The sequence below is a fragment of the Lichenostomus cassidix genome, chromosome 1, assembly GCF_008360975.1.
Source record: "Lichenostomus cassidix isolate B80296 chromosome 1, HeHo_3.0, whole genome shotgun sequence".
NCBI classification, from domain to species: Eukaryota; Metazoa; Chordata; class Aves; order Passeriformes; family Meliphagidae; genus Lichenostomus; species Lichenostomus cassidix.
Genome location: NC_139479.1, coordinates 36,999,408 through 37,019,708, shown reverse-complemented (window position 1 = coordinate 37,019,708; position 20,301 = coordinate 36,999,408). Strand labels below are relative to the sequence as shown.

General features: G+C 40.7%; 1 long non-coding RNA gene across 1 annotated transcript; it reads left to right on the top strand.

Moving 5' to 3' along the window:
* Positions 1-11,497, top strand: LOC146444538 (uncharacterized). Its single transcript, XR_014851083.1, has 5 exons — positions 1-2,959; positions 3,089-3,189; positions 5,151-5,754; positions 7,278-7,466; positions 10,016-11,497. It is a non-coding gene; the product is annotated as an uncharacterized LOC146444538 (long non-coding RNA).
* The last annotated feature ends 8,804 nt before the right edge of the window (positions 11,498-20,301 follow it).

The following is a 20,301-nucleotide window of genomic DNA, read 5'->3' as shown; positions in this document are numbered from 1 at the left end:
ACTCACCTTTAGGTGACAGTCATGTCCTGTGGTGAGTAAGAGGAGCTGTGCTATCAGCAACATGAGAGACTTGGCTTGGAGCAATCTGCCTGTTTCCCCGGGGAAGACATTTGCTGTAAGGGAGGCAAGCTGGCAACAGAACGACAGAAAAGGTCACAAATGTGCATTTCAAAGAGAAGCTGTGGTCACTCACATCTTTTTCTTTGAGGTGGTAACAAGCCAATTTAATAGAAAAGTCACGCATGCTGAAGTGTTGGTTGTTTGTTATGTGTATTGACATCTGATACTAAATGCAAATAACCTTCAGGCAGGTCTGGACACTGATGATGCAAAGTGTGGCTAATAGGCTTGCACAAAAAGTGTGTGGTGGATTAAGATAAAAGATGACCAATGATGGAGTGGAGTCCCCTGGATTCTTCTGTCTGCATATGTGCTTACACTGCACTCAGTCTGCATGTCATGCCTGCAACTGGCTCGAGCAGAGAACAGCAGCCCTGCAAGGTGTGTGGGGTAGGGATGGAGCATGCAGCACTTGCAGCTGCTGGCTTTATGTCTGTACCTAAACAAAAAGGCAACAAATTTGGAAAGGCCTTGAGACTTTGATGTTTCCATTTCAGATCAGTGTTGCCTTATTTTCTGGTGACAGAAAGTCCAAAAAGCCTCTTTGTTTAGAATGCTCAAAATGGTTATGAATGGGGTTTTCACAATTTCCCCCAACTCCTCTTTCAGGAGTATTTCTGCTTAGGTAAGGCTGGTGCTATCAGCTAGAGTTATTTAGTGTCTTCATGGACACACACAGCACCTGTCACTCCTCCAAGGAGCTGTTAGGAGGTTAATATCAACATATTCGACTTCATGTGTGTGTAAATGGTATCAATATGACAGTAGGATTGAGTCCTGAGCTTGAGTTTGAAGGAGGATAGAGAAATGTTGTTCCAGAACAGTTCATTGCATGTGTCCCATGCACAAAAGATGTGCAGGGTAAAAATGTTAGTGAAGACATTTGGGGAAAGTGGAAAAATAGAGGAATAGGTTCACTGCTGCTCTTGTGTTTGGGCATTGGTACCATAAGAGGTAAAGCCCCTCTGACACAAAGTTGTTACTTAAATCCTTTCCTGTCACAAGCCTGTCTCCACAGGGTTATAGACAGAAGGGAGAGGTTGGTACAAAGGACACCATGTGAGGGTTAAGGTATGTGCTCTACTGCTTCCAGCTGGCAGAAATTTGAGACATTTAGAATGCTGACTTTGGATTTTCATCTGATTTACCAGCCTTCGGGGCTTATTTCTTTGAAAGTCAAGTGTGGGAAGAGGCCTTATTTGAGGTCTACATTTTTCCCTCTACTGTGTGAGGCTGTGCTTGAGTCACATCAGAGAGAAGCAGAGAGCAGTAGCACCAGTTTTGCTCAGAGAGGTCTGAAGAAGGCTGCTAGAAAAAAAGGGCTGAATCTAGAGTGTGAGCTGAGTCTGTATGTTCCCGTGGAAGAAGGTTCAGGGAAGTCTCCAGGTGCAGCAGTTATCCCTGGAGGAGGGAGCAATGTGTGCAGATGGGTCTGGAGGCGTGCACAGAAGGGAGAGCCCCAAGGTCAGGTGGGCACTGGTGCTCCTGCTCACTATTGAGAATTCTCCTTCGTTCATTTCCAGAGTGAAAACAGAAATCATGCATTTAACACCTCACCAACCAACTCTGTTGCTTTCAAAATGTTATGTGTTTACATCCTTTTTCTGCCATTCAGTTAGAATATCAGACTGGAAGAAGTATTTCAGAGGAAGGGACGGTAGTTTCTAAGGGATATGCAGCAAGAATTTTGCTGTAGGAGAACTCAAAGGGAAATTTTTTAGAAAAGTTAACATTTGATCCTAACCTCAAATCTAATTTGGAAAATCAGCTCTTTAGCTCCTGATTAAAAACTGTGGCTGACAACTCTACAAAAACCAGCCATGCTTTAAACAGGAGACCTGGCATCTGAAAGACATTATCCATCAGTCTTTCCTTTATACCACACCAACATCTTTGGGAGAAGCAGGTCCAAACACAGGACAAGTTACTCAAAGCTCAACTTCACTAATTATCTGAACCTGCCTGAGTGATTTTGGGCAAGCCTCTGCACTCCTGTCACTGTTTTCTTGTCAGTCAAATATGGTTTTCCTGCTGAGTGCTATGAAGTCTGCCTTTTCTCAGGCACTCCAATATTTCCAGTCTGTTTACCAGTACCTCCCTGTTTTTCCAGGACTGCAGCTTTTCTAGTTACCATACGTTTAACAGGGATATTGGACAGCCATGGGATAAGCTGCCTTCCCCTCCTAGATCACCCTAAGGAGTCTGTAATGCAGGTCAGTCTCCACAAGGCTGTGTGGCACCCACTATCTCACGCTGACCTCTGTCCACCACAGTGGCATATCTGACAACAATTACCAAAACCTACTGGGTCTGGGAGGTTTCAGCCTGCTCATGGTCTTCCTGCTCTTTCTATCAATATCAATCCTAACCAAAATAGTAACTGTAATTCACCCGACTTCTAGATGGTGGGGATGAGCAGGTTAAAGCAAGACTTTGTGTATGCTTCTGAGCCTGGTTCAGTGCTAGGCTTGTGCAATTGTGGGTCATGAAACATAAGAGAGGGGGGTGGTAGTGATAACTGGATGTGTCAATCTGTGCCAACAGTTTTACCTAGTCCTTTCTTGGCTCCTTCATGGCAGGTTGCCTTTGAAATAACAATTCAGTCTCTCGCTTTCTCATCCCCCTTAGTAAGGTCAGTCCTGGTAACCTATTTTGTTGTTTCTCTTTTGTTCCTCTGAACTTTCCTAGAATATGTTGTCTCTGCTGGGATGATTTTGAAGTGCAGGAAGGTTGTGCAGGTGTCATTGTCATCCAAGCTGTGGTCAGAGTCCTGCTCAGCTTCAGGGCTCAGGCACATCAGTCATATGGGCTGCAGGAAATCCTCTGCTTATCAGAACAGGTGAGCCTTATCTTCTGGCTGCTGCAATGCTCAAAACATTGCCAACAAAGTCAGGAATGCTGAAATGGTATTTGCCAGGACATTTCCACTGTAAAAATGAACCTGTTTCCATGTTTCATGCTCACACAGAGGCAGAAGGATTGCCCTCATTGTCTATCATAGCAGCTCTACTCAAGACAAGGGAAGGAGAAACTGCCTCTGCTCTACAAGCCTGGCTCCCTTTCTGCCAGGTCAGACACACCTTCCTGTTCTCCCCCTTTTCCCAGCCTGCTGGGGCTGTCCTGAGGATCCTTCTCCCAGCCAGGAAATTCTCTATTGCATTTGTACCTTGCTCTGCTGGAACCTGTTTCTGCTGGGAACTTGGAGATGTGGCCATCCCATGAGGCAACTTGCACATTCCTATTTTTAACATTATAAACTTTAAAAAAACACCCCCAAATGAACAGTTTGTCAGGTCTGAGCTATCCACCAGTGAGGATGAATCATCCTCCCAACCCACTTTGACAAGATTTGACCACGTAGCAGTGGGTGTGACAAAAACTCAGAAAGAGGGTACATATGGACACATACACGCAATCATTCACATGCTTATGCTGTGTGTACCATTGCTTCAGTAGAATCTCACATCCCTGCTTTACTTACCTTGCATGGGCAGTAGAGGCATTTTCTCTGATTGCTGAGGATGTTCTGTTCTTGAGTCACTGAGGGTGTGCAATTAACAGGACTTGTTTCTAGCTGTTGGGACTTTGGTTGCTACACGCACAATTTTGGACACGTTTCTGGAAGGTCCTCTCAGAATGAAAAGATCACGAAGAAATTTATTCTTTTATTTTTCATTCCTTCTCAAAAACAAACAAAGAGATCTTTCCATGTTAAAAAATTGCTGAGAGGTGTATCCTGAACTGCTCTTCACAATTCCCCATGGGAGTTACTGCAGTAATGCGTGATCATACATATCCAGCCAATCTTTCACTACACATTGTACATGGTGAATAATAATGTCTGACTGTGGGCCACAGTTTAGAGAACATAAAATCGGGCAATTTGCAGTAAAATTTGGATTTAGACACATTACTGCTAGTCTCCATCATTCCCAGTATAACAGACGGTGGAAAAAGGCATTAAAATAATAAATTGTCCACTGAAAAAGCTGTAAATCCAGACTGTGCTATGAATTTAGCACCGCAGAACCGCCTTAATGAGCCATGGGCTGCCACCTACTGACATGCTGTTCAGCAGGAGACTGAAAGCAAGACGGCAGTAATGTTAGAAATAGTGCTGGATTCACTGACAAGCCGCAGAGGTATGAAGAAAGAGGTGAGGAGGCAAATCATTAGTCTGCTTGTGTTTGGAGTGGGAAATAACAGCTGCGGCTCAGGGAGGTGGTGTTGTCATAGTGTAACTGCTTAAACATCACATAACTTTGTGGTAAGATTTTCTTGTTAGGATTTATTTGCCACTGCCCTTCACCCTGCAAGACAGGCATGGTATTTGGTCAGTGCAGTCACACCAGAGGGATGGGTACTGCAAAGAAAGGAGGCAGAAAGGCATTCATTTGACCCAGTACAACTTGCAGGAGTTCAAACCTGAGTCAATAAGCTCAAAAGCAGAAAAGAAGAAAGTTAACTACTTTTGGGTTTCAGACAAGTCTCAAGATTGTGAGGGTTGGATTTACCACTGCTGAAATCTTCAAATTATTAATACTGTAACTATCTGAGCCATTGTGATGCAAGCAGAATCATTGAAGAAATTGAAAACTGAGGTGGAAATCAGAAATTTAGATATTACTAAGAGAACTATTATTTAACATTATCAATAAAATTACCTTAATAAAATAATAGTTATATAATTAAAATATAATTTTGTTATCAAGAAGCATTTAGAGTTAAATATTTAGATATTAAAAGAAATGCAAAATTCTGCTGTTGAATGGGAAGTGTAATTTCCCCCCCCTCACCTTCTGCATGAAAGAAACAAAGCTCTAAACACCACAGCAAAGGGATTTAAAATGAAAGCAAAAGTAAATGATTTTTTACTTCCACTTTGTGTCTGCCATTATGAAAGGTACCAATGAATGTATATTTCCCAAAACATTTGCAGTGTGTGCAGGAGAGGATTAGACCATTATCTCTGGACTCGACTGGGACTTATCTTGCACACTTATGTTGTCTTTTTGTACATTTCCTGCTAGATAGAAGACTTCCCAAGCATGTTTGAAATGCACATTCCCAAATGTGGTTTGCTTCTACTGTTTTAAATGTCTACCCGAGGATGAGATCAGTTGTGTTCCTTGCTGCTGGTGGTGAAGGGAAGAAACAGAAGAAGTTCAGTCAATCCCACCCCATCTCTCATCTGAGTACTTGGAGCTCAGACACAGTTGGAAATGGCAGAAGGACATCTCCTAGATCCCCTACCAGAACCTCCTGCCCTTGATTTAGAAAAGCTATGCAGAAGTGGAGGAGAGTCAGTTTTTCTAACCATGTCTCTACATGACCCTGAGAAGCAGCTGTGAGAGCATCTGCCAGCACAAGGTGCCCATGGCTGCCCAAAAGATTAGCAGACAGCTCCTTGGGCTGGTGGGGGTTGATCTCATGGTCTGCTCTCCTCAAGGGTTGCACTTTGCTTGCACCCAGGCACACTGGCCAGCTCTCACTGTGCAGACTATTTCTCCTTCTTTCCATTTTCTTGCCTTTTCTGTTGTCAGAAGAATTAAAAAAGCCAAAATGGGTGATAGTTCTCACAAGGAGGACACACAGTCACCAAGACCCCGACTGAAACAAGGAATTACTTCCCAGGTGAGAACATTTCAATGCCAGACTGCCTTAGGATGAGAGAACAACAGGAGCTGAGTGGGAATCACAGTTTGTCTGCATGAGAATATCCTTCAGGAACTTATAAATTTAAATGAAAAACTAATGAAAATTTAGGTTTAACTTTTTTCCTATAACCGACCTTACATCTCACAGCTGATCAATAATTTGCTTTGACATCTGAGTTGCAAAAAAGAAGAGAGAAAAAGGGAAGATCATGGCAATATGCCACCTAATTATAGCTACAACACAAAATCACTACTTCAGCTGGATCTGACAAACATCAGGGAAGCTTTAAATCTAGCTGTGCATGAAATTTCTAACAGACTTACCACATGTGTGAAAATTGTCTGCAAAACATTGAAAAGGATAAATTCTACACTTTATTGTGTTCTAATTAAACAGACAATGAGGCACCATATCTGGATTTTTTTTAAGCCTTAGATACTTGCATATCTCATTATAATAATTAACAATACCACTGCAAGTGAAAAACAGTTTTGTGGAAGCTGATGCCCAAGTTGTCATGAAAGAGAATAGTGAGGAGAATTGCTTTCTACTTAGAGAAAATCAAGCTGTGAGATTTCAAAAATAATTATCATGACTGTGAAAAATCTGCTTGGCAGCTCATTTCATTTGCGTCTCAGGGTTGCCATTCTTTCTTTTCAATGATTTCTTGCTAGGTCTAAATACAGACCTCCAGTCTGAAGTTAATTCCCCACTTCAACTTCTAAACTCACTTTTGAAGTGAACTGGGAAAGAATAATATTTGGTGCCTTCTATGATACTTGGTGTTTAACTGCACTTCATTTTCACTACTGGATGTAGACTTCAAAGTGCCACAGAGCTATTAATCCATCCTCCAGTGTTTGCCATTTACTCCTACTGCAAGTTCTTATTCTGCTGTGGTTGGCATCAGAAAATGCAGGCTAGCCTTAGCAGGGGCACCAGGAGTGTGTCCAAGGACTTCTCACTCTGAGGTCTTGCTTTTGTGACTGTGCAAATGCTTACTTTTACTCTCCTTAGCAGTCTGAATTCATGCATCAGGGTACATGATTTTTAATTAAAAGAGAAAAATGAGGAACCCTTATAAACAGTTTCAAACGTTAAGCCTTGTTGTAAAGAATCCCTTGATGATTTACAATGTAGGAACAGTGCTCTGTTTATCACATGTAGGGCTGGCCCACTTTGGTTTTAATGCATTGCTATTGGAAGTGTCAAGGATATCATTATAAGGGGAACTGGAATGAGCAGTGCTTATTATGGGCTCCTGTTAGCACTGTGTACTTGAAATAAAACTGAACTATGCTCTAGTAAATTGTGTCTCTGCACCGACCCCTGGAAAAAAAAAAGGATCCAAAAAACACAGAGGGTTATAATCTCCTAAAAACAGGCTTTCATGGAGATGTTGCTGATACTTTTCTAACCTATTTGAAAATATATTATTCTGTGAAACATGACAGTAAGCAAATTTCTTTTCTCCCTTGCTACCTATTTTGCCTTCAAAGGGTACCTTTTAAAAGGTAAATCTTGATGCCAAATCTCTTCTGAAACATGCTGTAAACCTGTGTATGGCTAGGGTCATGGCAAAACATGGCCAAAAGGAAGTCCAGCAGACGGACAAGGATTCTTGGATGCAGAAGGAATTCTGCCTTAATTTGAAAAGGCATATGAAAATCTTCCACGTATATCTGCAGGTATTGTATCATAAAAAATTTGAAAGTAATGGTGAAAGTCTCCTTGCTTTATATGAGGCTTGTTACATCTGTTGACCAGCTGCTCCATGAGATTTTTTTAATGTTTATATTTGCATGGATTTATACTGTATACTTTTAGGGGCTTTTTAAAGAGATGTGATGTTACTCCTGCTGCCTCTGCTTTGGGGGAAGTTCTCTCCACAAGTACTAATGTGGGACAATGCTCTCTTTTTTCACATCTAACAAGAAGAACTGGGAAGACACAACTCTGAAGCCTTTGGCCTGGAGGCAAAATATGCTGCATATTAGACAAGTGCTCAAACTGGTGGTCAGTGACACAAAATGAAAGCACAGCTTTCTTCAACCTGTTTTTCAGCCTGGCACTGTTACTGATGGACACTGGACAGCTGACAGGGGAAGTCTAGGGTTTGCTCTTCTCAGCTGAGAGGGCCAAATTCCTCCTGGGTGCTCTAGGACTGTCTCATACCAAGTATGTTGATGGTGACACGACAGCTTCTGTTTTGAAGCAGAGCAGATTAAATGCCACAGAGAGTAAATTTTATTTAGCAAACTCTTTTTACTCCAATGAGCACATCCTAATCACTTGTTAGTGGACATTTGAAAGATGAGGCAATCCCTGGTGCTCAAACCAGGTGAAAACTGTTTTCCTTGCTTACAGATCTGACAGCTCTCCTCTCCTGCAGCTGTATTTATTGATTAGCTGAGACTAGTCCAATATTTAACAATGCGACCTGGGAGGCAGTTTTTAATAAAAAAATCTATACAAAATAAACTTTACTGTATTGTAAAGCTGCATGTCACAACTTGAATGTTACTACTGGCAAATCAACAACAAAACCCACATGAGGATTTGTACATTCTGTTCTTACCGTCAGGAAAGGAATTTTGCTCTCCAAGCATTATGTACTAATTTTCCTCCTCATCATAGGCTGGTCAAAAGTAGAAGACCAGAAAAGCACTGCCATTTCTTTTCCTGGACATTGGAGAAAACTCCATGTACCTCTGCAGTCCAGTGCAAAGCATATATTCAGGCACTAATGGCCTAATTGCATAACGTTGACTGATCCCTCAATGATTGACTCTCCGTTTGTGGGAAGCAGAGTTGTCTTTGTCTCTCCACCTCTCCTGCTGTAGCTGTGGCTCACCTTTTACTTAGATTTTTGTCATCCCATGATAATCACCGGCTTTGGTCACGGAAGTCTCTCACTTCAGTAAGCTGGGGAAAATTCTGAAATAATGGATAAACTACTGAAAAGTGAATGTAAAAGACACATATTTCTGATTTCAGCTGTTTTGAATGTGCCTTCTATCAGCAAAAATGAAATGACATTCCTATGACTGATTACAATAATTAGTGATAATTTAACAAAAAATTCTGCAACACCATAAAAATTGGAAACAGAAGCATATATTTTTCTATGATTTTCAAAATAAATGTGCATCTTAGGGAAGAGCAAAAGGCTTTTCATACACTACTGAAAAAGGTCAAAGGACCCTATTTGAACGTTTTAGTGCAAGACTTTTATTTTCCGTACAAGACTACGGACCTTGTGTGAACACTAAGTATCTGCTCATTAGTTTTGTTTCCCCTGGTTTGCTGCAACTGGATGGTTTTTTCCCCCCACTTCTGCTGCCTCAGCTACTGCTCTATGAGCATGGAGTGCTGCTGAGCCCTGGGCCAGCTCTCAGCACGGTTGGCTGCACTGGCTTTTTATTCACTTTATGGCTCCCCAGAGACTTGCTTAGATCCTTCAACTCTGCTCCTTGGTGTCTGGACTTTAGGCATTTGCATTTAACATGCACTGTCTTCCAATCCTTACAGAAATGGGACAAACTGATACACAGTTTGGTCCTGTTTGAGTCTGAAATGCTTTTAGCTATAAATCCTTGAGCTGGAAAAGGGAGAGTTTATCAGGGAAAAGATTAAGTTTAAACCCAGCGTTTCCATGTTGATAACAGCATTATTATTGTCATCAAGCACATGCACTGCCTATCTCACTAGTAAATAGCTCTGGTGTATCATTCAGCTTCAAGGTCTGTTCAAAGGATTTTTTGTTGTGCTCATGTTAGCTTTGGGTTGACCTTGCATTGTTCCCCGTAAGTTTTTTTGTCTGAGGAACAAGTTTTAGAGAAATTTTGTAATCATTTACAAAGACAGAGCTAAATCCCCTGAAGTTGTCTTGCCATGGGGCACAAATGCTCCACCTAAAAGTTAATATACAGTTATATTTTAAGTATACACATTTCAGCAGGTTAATATTTAATATTTTATTTATCTTAGATGTGGCTGTTGCAAGGGGAAGAGCATCAGTGTTCTTGTTGACTGAAACTTCATTGCAAGAAGATACTTATACACTCTCTCATACCTTCTCTTAGCTTCTGCAGTTCACCTGATCCACTTGCCCATGGTGCTGCTTGGAGGCCAGCCAAGGTCCTGGGGCCTGGAGCTGGGCTTGTGTCCAATGTGTTTGGATGATTTGTGGGTGCCTATGCAAAGAATATCTGCAAAACCTTTCATTTTTTCACAGTATACAGTCTGACACCTTCAAGGATTTTCATCATGTCCTCTTCTTTGGCTTCCAACAGCGGTGCTCCTGTGACTTCTCAACAGCATCTCTGTCCTTCATTCTTGTCAAAGGTGACACTCTTTTTTAGTTCTACCAGCAGCATCTCTGCTGTTTAAGAACAAATCTGCCTGTAACTGTTTTTCTTATCCCAAGCTGAAGGTTGAAAAGGCCAGACGTCTAAAAGCTGTTGTTCTTTGGGCAGTTCTGCAGATTGTGCCTGGTGAATGTCACACACAAACAATATTCCTTCCACTTGTTCAATGTGATGGACAAATGATATTCCATGCACCTTGTGATCAATGCACATTCAGCTTCATCAGACACACAGTGGTCCTAACAAGTTAAACATGCAGGAGCATTTGTGAATAATGAAGTTGTTTTAAATATAATATCTGAGTGGTGTTTTAGCATTCCTGAACACACAGGGCCAAAACACTAATATATTTACATTAAACAAAAGAATGAAATCTTTGCAGTCCATCTTCCTACTTCTGTGTCAGTCTTGGCTGGTCTACAGGTATTTCAGCATTAGCATTCTATTCACCTCTCACTTGGTCTCAGAATTACACAAAGGAGGAGTTATTTCAGGACCTGCCATGGGGTATCTGCTATAGGTACTCAAATTAAAATCAGCATAGACAGAGTTCAGATGCTGCTTCTCTGTGCAGACAGCCTAGATTTCCAGCTCAGGAACCTGCTTAGGATCCTTGAGCTGGACACTGCTGTGGCAGGATACGGCTGTGCCTCTGTATGCTCTGAAATGATTTAATGGTTAAATACGTTCAACTATACATGACTATCTACTAACTGTAAATCTGCTGAACAGTTTTCAATCGTGCAAAGAGTGTGTCCTATCTTGCAGATTTGTTTAAATGAAAACCTGCAATTAGCATGGGAGACTGTTGCATTTTGCTTGGCAAAGTCCCAGTGACAGTCTTTGGTGGCCAGTGTTACAAATATCATTGCGGTCATACAGAATCATAAATTACCACTTGAGCTGAAAGTATATGTGCTGAATGATTTTTCTTCAAAACATGGGACTTCAGATGGTTTGAAAAATGGACTGAAATTTCTCTTGATTGCACAACAACATTGATCCACATAAGATGGAAAACCTCTCATATCTCCTTTTAAAATCTAGTGTGTCGCCATAAAATGAATTGTTTCATATGAATGTCTTAGTTCTATGATTAATGGTAAAACTGAAGGGGTTTTTTTCTAATATAGGAAAATATTTAGCTTTATCCAAGAGGGAACACCAAAAGAACAAGTGGGATGTTCATCAGGCAAGAAAATTTGACAGAGAATAATTTAGCGGTGGCCAAAGATTATAGTTTTGCACATTCTGGCTTTTTCTTTGGTTCTTTCTCTCTCTGAGTGTTATTTCTATAACCTTGATAATGTCAATAGGGATAGAATAAAAAATCCTGCAGGAAAATGGGATTTGTGTTTATATGTGTCTGATGGCTTTATGAATTCGTGTAAATTGGGAGTGGGTCCAGGCAGAGTTTGACATGGGAGCTTTATAACGCCAGTGTCTCAGCAGTCCCCTCACTGCACAGGAGTGCTTCACTCAAGAACATACAGCTCCATGCTCATGGCTTGCCCTGGGCAGCTTCTTGGCTCCTTGACTCTCTCTTAGCCAAGCCATCCACCTTCAGCTCTTGACACTCTTCACTGGAGCCTTTAGCAGTGTCCCAGGCTCACCTTTGATGACTTCAGGCCCTACCTGAAGCATCCAGAAGTAGCTATGGTGCCATTCACAGTTGCCATTTGGGATTCTCCAGGGTACCTGAGACACCTGCCTGGGCCTGGCAGATATACCATGAGACTTAGGAGAGATTGTGCCCTTCCAAAGGGGCAGGTGCAGGCCAGGTGGATACTTTGTGTCACCCAAAATACTGCTGGCTATCAGTACTCATGCAAGTAAATCACACTCTCAGACCCCTTCTGCAGTCAAGGAGGAGCAATAATAATTTCTAGATGATTGTTCAGGATACTAGGTAAGTTAAATCATGCTGCTATTTCTTTTTCTGTTGACTGCAGAAGACTCTTCAGATGATAATGCTGCTAATGCTAAGCATCTCAGTTTGATTAGATCTGGGTTTGTACATCTCATGTTCCAGATGACACGGTAACTGTGCAGAAAAGCATATGCTGATTCTAATTAGTTTCTGATTAGATCTAGGCAAAGTGTTTTTCTCTGAATAACATATTTACAAAAAAGCCCCTACTGTTTCAAGGTGGCTGATAATAATTCATGATATTTGTCTCAGTTTTGCCGAAAGACTGGGTTACATAAAAAAGACAGCATGCTGTAAGGAAAAATCAGAGGAGTTTACTTTGATCTTTTTTGAAACGGTTGTTCTCACATTTGTCTTCAGGGTGAAGTTCTTATACTGACAAGAGAAAAAGGGGACAGATACATTGCCAGAAGGGGTGAAACATGCTGCCTCTTCTCCCTCAGACCCCTGTGGTTTGTCTGCTGATAGTAATTCAATATCTTAATCTCTTTATTTTTCAAATTCTGATTGGAAGCCTGTTAGTCCTTGAAAATCGTGGGCTGGCTGGTAGACTGAAGCTGTGATACACATGCCACTTACCTCTGCTTTTCTTTGCTGCTGTATTGTTTTTATTCACTGCCTCAGAGCAGCTGCCAGCTTGCTGGAGGCAGGGCTGGCCTCCCTGTGCTTGGGTTGCACCTCTGCCTCGCTGAGACAAGGATTCACCTTCTTCTCCTGCTTAAGATCCTTCTGGTCCTTCCCAAGAATGTGGGATGAACACACACATCCTCCAACAATGTTGCCTCAGCCTCTTCTGCTGATGCTTATCTTGGCTTTGTAAAGATTCTTGGCTTAAACATAAGCCAAGAAATAATGGGATTAGAAAGAGGACTGGAGCTTAAGTTTCCCTCTTACTGAGTCATTCTCATTCTGCTTGGAGTATTTCAGAATATTACACAAAACGGAGGGCAATCAAGGAGAGGGATTACAACACCATCAAGGAACAGCCCACAGCTCAGTTGTTTTGAAACTCTCCTGGAGCAGGGACATCACTGAGGTGTGTCCCACACATCCCTAATGTGGATGCTGTAACTGTCAGGTTGCTGCCCACAACCTGTGCTGCCTCCTTCAGCAGGCTTGTGAGACTAGCCTTTTGTTTCCATTCCCTTTCCCCCTCCTTTTTTTTCCCTCTAGAGAGCAAATGTCAGGATGACAGCACACTTTTCAGGGGCATTGTTTTGCTGGCTTGTTTTGACAAGGATTGGAACACAGCACAGCTCCCTCCCCATGAATGTGTCTATGTGACATAATGAGTAGCAGTCATTGCAGAGCATTCCAACTCATCACAGAAAAGGCAGGGGAAACCTGAGATAACTCAGCCTAAGCAGCCTGGACTTGTGAGGCTTTATTAAACACCTAATTTTCTCCATCAGCTGAAGAAGGAATAAACCAGTCAAAGGGGAAGGAACTGCTTCCCTCAGTGCTGATCCTATTGAGCTGCAAGACAAATGTCTAAGGAGGGAGGGCCAAATTCTCTCCCTCCATCTTCATTGCATGCGTTGGCAAAGACTAGAAAAAAGTGTTGCAATGACAGTAAAATATAATAATAAAGGATTACTAAAAGATCTTGGAAATGCCGTTAATTTCAGGTCTTGAGTAAATTGCCTTTTAAAGGCTTTCTAAGTATCAACAGGGATTGCTGTAGAAGAGGTGTTTAATTTATTTACTTGCTGTATTAAATTAGATAATTTACAGAAATTATCAGTCATAAATTTGCCATGGAGTGAATCAATCTGATCTCTGTGAATTAGTTTATCTGTGACCTGTTTTAAGCTACCTGATAGGATTTTGATGAAAAATTAATTAATTATTTAATTAAACAGTGCAAATGTTGTCACTCTGAATGAGGTTCTAGCTCCCTCATTTTACGAATCACAGCTGTAGGAACTCATCTCATTGGGCATGCATTGCTCCATGATATACTCCTCATCTGAAATACTGCTCTCTCTCTCTCTCTCCAAAAAAATCTATAAAATATTCTATTTGATACCCATCGACCCAATTGCTTTTTTCTATACTGCTGAACTCATTTCCTCTGAGGTAATTGAGTCAATCGGTTTCTCATTATTTAGCAGATCCAGCTTTGGCATTTTAATTTTAGATATTCAATAATTTCTAGTCTGTCAGCTTCTAACTTTGATGTACATGTCTCTTTATTACTTTATATTAACAATTTCCTTATTATTAATTTTGATGCAGTTGATATTTAATTACTAAAAAACACCTATTACTTGCGAATTGCTCTGTTTTTTGGATTATTTTTATAATGTCTTTATTATTAACACATATACATAGCCTGAAATGGAAAATAGAAGTACAGACTTTTATATACAAAATTATGGTCAGTAACATGCAATTTTTTGGAGAGTCGAAAAAGTTATTTGGGGGTTGTTATAGCTAAAGTATAGCCAGATATTTAAATATCTATATTAAAATGATATTTACAAAATTATTTGTTATGCTAACACAGGTATTGAGCAACTGGGAGAGGGACAGGTACTTACAAGTTAAGGGAAGTAAAATATGATATACAATATCTGATGCATAATTTTAGACATAAGTTGATAAACATGTGTAGGAAGTTGATGTGAAAGAGAGAGAAGAGTGTGAAGAGAAAAACACTGTTACCACACAGTGTCCTCATATTTCAAAATACTCTATTTTCCTTAAGGAAGTTGCTCTGCCTCTCTTTTTCCTCTCCATTTAACTGTGGAAACTTTCAGCATCTGTTTAAGATGTTCTTTACTTGCAGCAGGTGTAGAACGCCACCTCTGATACTTTAACCCCCTTTTCTTGAAGGTTGTGTCTGGGATAAAAAACACTGAAAAGATAACTTTCAATTCAACCTTGAGCTAGTGCCAGCTTGCTTACTGGGGCTCTGAGGCTCTCTTTTTACTGGAGTTATGAGGAGCTGGTGTACTCTGCTTGGGAGCTATTTCATGGTGACCCATGACATGAACATATTTGTATTTAAATACTTTGATCAGCCTGTTTCCCGTGTTTTTGGTTTCATTGGTCAATGTATGGTGGTCTAATTGTATCCTGATTGCACGGTGATTGATGGGCAAACAAACTAATGATCCTTTACCATGGTGTCCTGGAAAAGGAAAACTCTTCCTGTGCTCCAGCAAGCAGAATCTTTGTGACTGCAGTGTTCTTGAGGCTGAGTTTTTCCTGGCCTGACATGATCCCAGGATGAAGGGTGTTACAGCGGGCATTGCCTACTGGGATTCTGTTTACACGGCTGGCCTTTGTTGCTGAATCACAAGCATTTACTGACTTTATCTGACAAACTGATGCTCATGCTTTACCTTTCTGAATGCTAAGGTGCTGCTTGTGAATTTAATGCAGGTTGTGAGTCTGCTGCTGGTGCCAGAAATGTGGTGAAAAACACATCTGCAGCATGAAAAACTAGAAAATCAAGGAGGTAGTGACAACAGGCCAGGCACAAGTCAAGGCAGCTTCTGGGAAAGGTCGGTCCAGTGCACACAAGAGGGGAAAAAGCCTTGGGCTAATGAACTTGCATAAATTAACTTTTGGCACTCCCTTCCCTCGTGGGACTCTAGACACAGTAACACTAGCAAAATGCAGACAGATGCTTCAGTTCATAGCCTCTTCATTAAATTAGGAAACGCCTCCAAACAAAAAAAACCAAGCAAAAACATGAAAAAAAAGGTGAATAGCAAAAAAACCTGGTTGGAGTGTGTGGAAGGGAAAGGAATGACTGCCAAGGAACCCTTTTCTGCATCTCACTTCTTCATGTGCTGGAAATTTCATCCCAGCAAGCCATACTTTCTTGTCAAAGGCTTAATTTTGATGCCAGCCCCACAAAGACAAGCTCTATGTGCTTGTGGACTTGATAGGTGATCTTCTGCCCAATGGAAACCAAACTCCTAGACAAAATCTCCTCCACTGTCATTCTCCAGACTCAACAACATTATGTGATCATCAGACCCTTCCCAGGGTCTTCTCAGAGCAATTTCTGCCCTTGCAAAATGCCCCTTATTTTCCAGCTCTCTGATGCAGCATAATGCAGTTGTTGCCTCCCCCAGTTTTCTGCAGTTGTTACCTGCAGTAGGTAGTACCTACTCTGTAGTACTATTAGTAGTTCCAGTAAGCAGTACCAATAGTAGCAAGTACCTAAGATGGAAGTAAATAATGAAGTTCAGGTCTCCAAAACAGCTCTTAAGAGCTTGGAAATTCTGAAGTGTTGGCACTAGTTCCAGGAACTGATCAGTCTCTTGCTCTATGCATTCTTAGTTTTGTTGGTGAGCATAAACTGCATCAATCAGCAGGCACTTCCAGAGTGCTCTTTTCCTACATGTTAAGGAACTGGCAAATTAGAAGTTAAATTTGGCTTCATATATTGTGCATTAATAGATCAATTCTCACCTAGTCCCAGCGGAAGAGACAGCACTCAGTTTGCTAATGTGTTTGTAATATTAGACAGCCCTTGAAATGTGACACTCTATTTAAAAGTGACCTAAAAGACATTTAAACAAAATGTCATGTGGGAAAAAATGCTGATGAAGTGTTTATAAATATTTCCATATTTGCTAAGAACATGAAACTCAGTGCCAATTTTAGCACTGTGGTAACGCCAAAGTGGGCAGGATACTTTTATGGTTATTCTGAATTTTAGTTTGTGTGAGCATGTGGAAGGCATCACTGAGCTCCAGGTCTTCCACTGTCCTTGGAGAGCAGTACATGCAAAGCTGATTTTTGTGACCCTGTAAACTATTCTGCACTGACAGTCTGTGTCACTGGCAAATTGTCACCAATGACCCAAGATGAAATATCATCCCAAATTCCTGTTCTCTCTGTGCTTTGCACAGTTTGAAGAATACTGCCTGTGAGAAGGCAAGAATGACAAATCACAACGTGCAGAATAACCTAAATTCAGCATCAGTAAGGGGTCAGGTGTGTGTGTGTGTAATGCAGAGACATCATTGGAGGTGTTCCTCGGGTCAACGTCCTTTCTAGGCTGCAGGGAGGAACAAGCATCTGCAGTCTCAACAAGGGAGAAAAAAAGCACCTCCCATCCTAAATATGAAGTTAAGTGTAGATTGGACAAAGCATATCTGAAAATACACCCTCTAACCAGGCACTTACGATGACTAACTTAGATGTAGATTGTAGACATGGGAAACTTCAGGTAAGGATGAATTCCCCTGTGTCTGAATCCTCATTTTTTCAGAGAATGTATATTATGGCAATATTTATTGCTCTAGGTGCTTTTGATCAGTCCCCAAAGTTATTTGCTTCTGGCCCTGTCTTTTCTGCTGAGGTAAGCATACATGTAGCTTTTCTGTTCTGAGTCTACTTTAAGTAGATAAATGTTGCACCATCCCAGTGTTGTCCCTTCCTGCATTCAAATTTGTCATTTTCCTTGAGGAGAGAACTGAGCACACAGTGTAGATTTTCATTTCATTACACTTCTAGATGTGCGTATCAGCAAAAACTTGTTTTATAGAGCATACCTTATGCAGAGTTGAGGGACATGAAATATGTGATGGTTTAGCATTTCAATGGAAACCATACACCATGTTTGCTGTCATTACACTGCTGAAGGAGAATAAGAGAAATTAGTTTACCTACTTACTGTTTATCAGGTACCCAAATGCTATGCTGATTACTGCTTTTCTGAGCTGGATATACATTTCAGCATCTTTAGAGGGAAAAAAAGGATTGAATATTACTGAGTCTTCTTAGATTTTCAAGTCAAGTGAAATGTTGGGTTTGTGGCAAGCTACAAAAATATAATCAGAGGAGGCAATATAAAACTCTATTAAGACCCTTCTGCTACAAAGACATGCATTTTTTGTTACAATACACAAATCTCTTTGTAATGAAAACAGAGGGGTCTCAAAGCCATTCAGATACATTTCTCAAGCAATGACTGAAAACCTGTACGGCTTAGTCAATTTTTGTTGCATACAGGATATCAGGACATTTTCAGCCAATAGGAAATAACTTTGTTTCATGCTGTTTATCACCAGTGCCATGAAATCTGCCAGTCTCAGTATCTCATATTTTCCAGTACCAGTTATATCAGAACTCCAAAGCTCAAGTGTCTAGTATTTCCTGGAAGGAAGAAACTTGGTGAGAAAATGAAGAAATCCATCATATGCCTGTGCAGCTCACTCTGGTTCCTGCATTATCCTGCACTTAAACAGTGGCCTTGAACTCCTGACAGCATTATGAAGCAATGTTCATCAGTTCTTTGCTCCGGGCAGCACTTGTTTTGCCAGCTTGAACCACCTCAAAGTTAAGTGCCTGAATTCTTTTTCCAGTTAATGAAGAGAAATAGCCACTTTCACAGTGCAATTCATCTCTGCTGGTTTAGACATCTTGGCTGGGGCTGGTACTCCAACCCCATGTTTCTATGGGATCTGTGGCTAAGTAAAATTCATCAGTGTACTCACCTGTATGGGTGGCTTCTCTTTAGCCTTTCATAAAGAATATATGTTCACAACAAAAATAAAAGTGAAATAGAGTTTTTTTTTAATATTTCAGCGAGAGAAAGAGATAATCTATTCCAAAGGAGGGAAAAAAGGGGTATGAGAATAGGTACGTGAGAGAAAGATAGAAGATGGCTAAAGTGAAGGAAAAGTGACTATTTCCAAACATATTAGACAGCCAACTTAATCTGTATCTGCTTGCATTTAATTTAATGGTAACAATTCAGCCTGCTTCAAGGTGTGGGATAAAGCCAAACAGCATTGCAAATGAACACATACCCATTAGGAAATTAATGATCACTGTGATGGGAATGTTTAGAAGGCTGAAAAATCAGGCCAGCTTTAAACATTTAAATTTAACTTCACTAAATTAATTGCTTAACATCATACTTCTTGATAATGGCTAAATCTTACAGAATATTAATCATCACTGTTTTGCACACAAACCTTAACACATAAGTCCTTAACACTTATCCTGAATGAGCTGTGAGTATGTAATATCAAGTAGCTGATGCTGTGTAGTTAGCATCAGCTGTGCCTAAAGGAATCCACTCAACAAATGTTAGTTTTTATCCCAGGGGCTCATGCATCAAGTTCCAGATCTCATGGGTATGAAAGCCAACAAATGACGTAGGACTGTTCTTTTTAAGTGGCCCATTTAAAGCACTTTTTGATGAAGTTAGGGCACTGTGGTGCTGTGTTTGTAACTACAAGATGTGCAGTGAAGCTAAATTCAGATTCTCATTCTTTTTAACGACTCAGCACTGTGAACAGTACAGACTGATACAGTCCATAGGAGTTTTATTTGTATCAAAGGCAATGCTTGTAATGTATCTGAGAATGTAAACCTTGGGCAGTTCTGACCTCTAAATTCTCTAAATTCCAATGAATGGTAGCTATAGTACTGTTTTATTTCATGAGGCAATACTCATTCTTCAGTGATTATCTTGAACTTTATCCCTCTTTGATTTTATAGAGTTAACAGTTGATGAAATCAGGATAGCACAATGCAGGCAGTATTGCTGAAACTTGTGTAATGATTAGCTTGACAACATATCTTTAAAGTGAACGAAAGAAATTTCCTCCAAAATTTTTTCTTTCTTCATACGTCCATGAGAGGACAAAGTAATAAGTAAAGAATTATTTTTTGAAACAAAACTTCAAATTAATTCCATACTTTCTCTCTATGTTTTCTGAGTGGGCTCTGAAAACCTCTCTTGGAACTCAGGGATAGTTCACACATTCTAGCTTTGGGTACCAGAACTTCAGGTACTCAGCCTAGCTTAGGAAGTAGTCTCCCTCTTAGTCTAAATATAGTCTCCCATTAGAGAGAGAGGCTTTCTTAGGGAGTGATTGAAGGCAGAAATCTAATTTTGAGTGTTCTGAGCTCGCATACAGAAATACACCTGTCTCATGGTATCTTGCCATGGCTTGTTTCCTCAGCAGGAAGGACACTTGGCATGTACAAAAGCAAGGCCTGTGGCAGTCAGCAATGCAGGTATTGCACTCACCAGCTGGGGCTCTGGAGTGAAGCTGAGTGAGTTTCAACACGGTGATACTTTTATCTCCTCCTTGTGCACAAAGAGAGCCCAGGAAAATCAGGTTTATTTGGAAATACTGAGTGCCCAAAGGTAGGTGGTGGGAAAGCTCTCCACCATGTTCATTTTTGGTCAATGATTTTCCAGAATGACAAGGCAAATGTTTGTACCATGCCTGTTTTGCT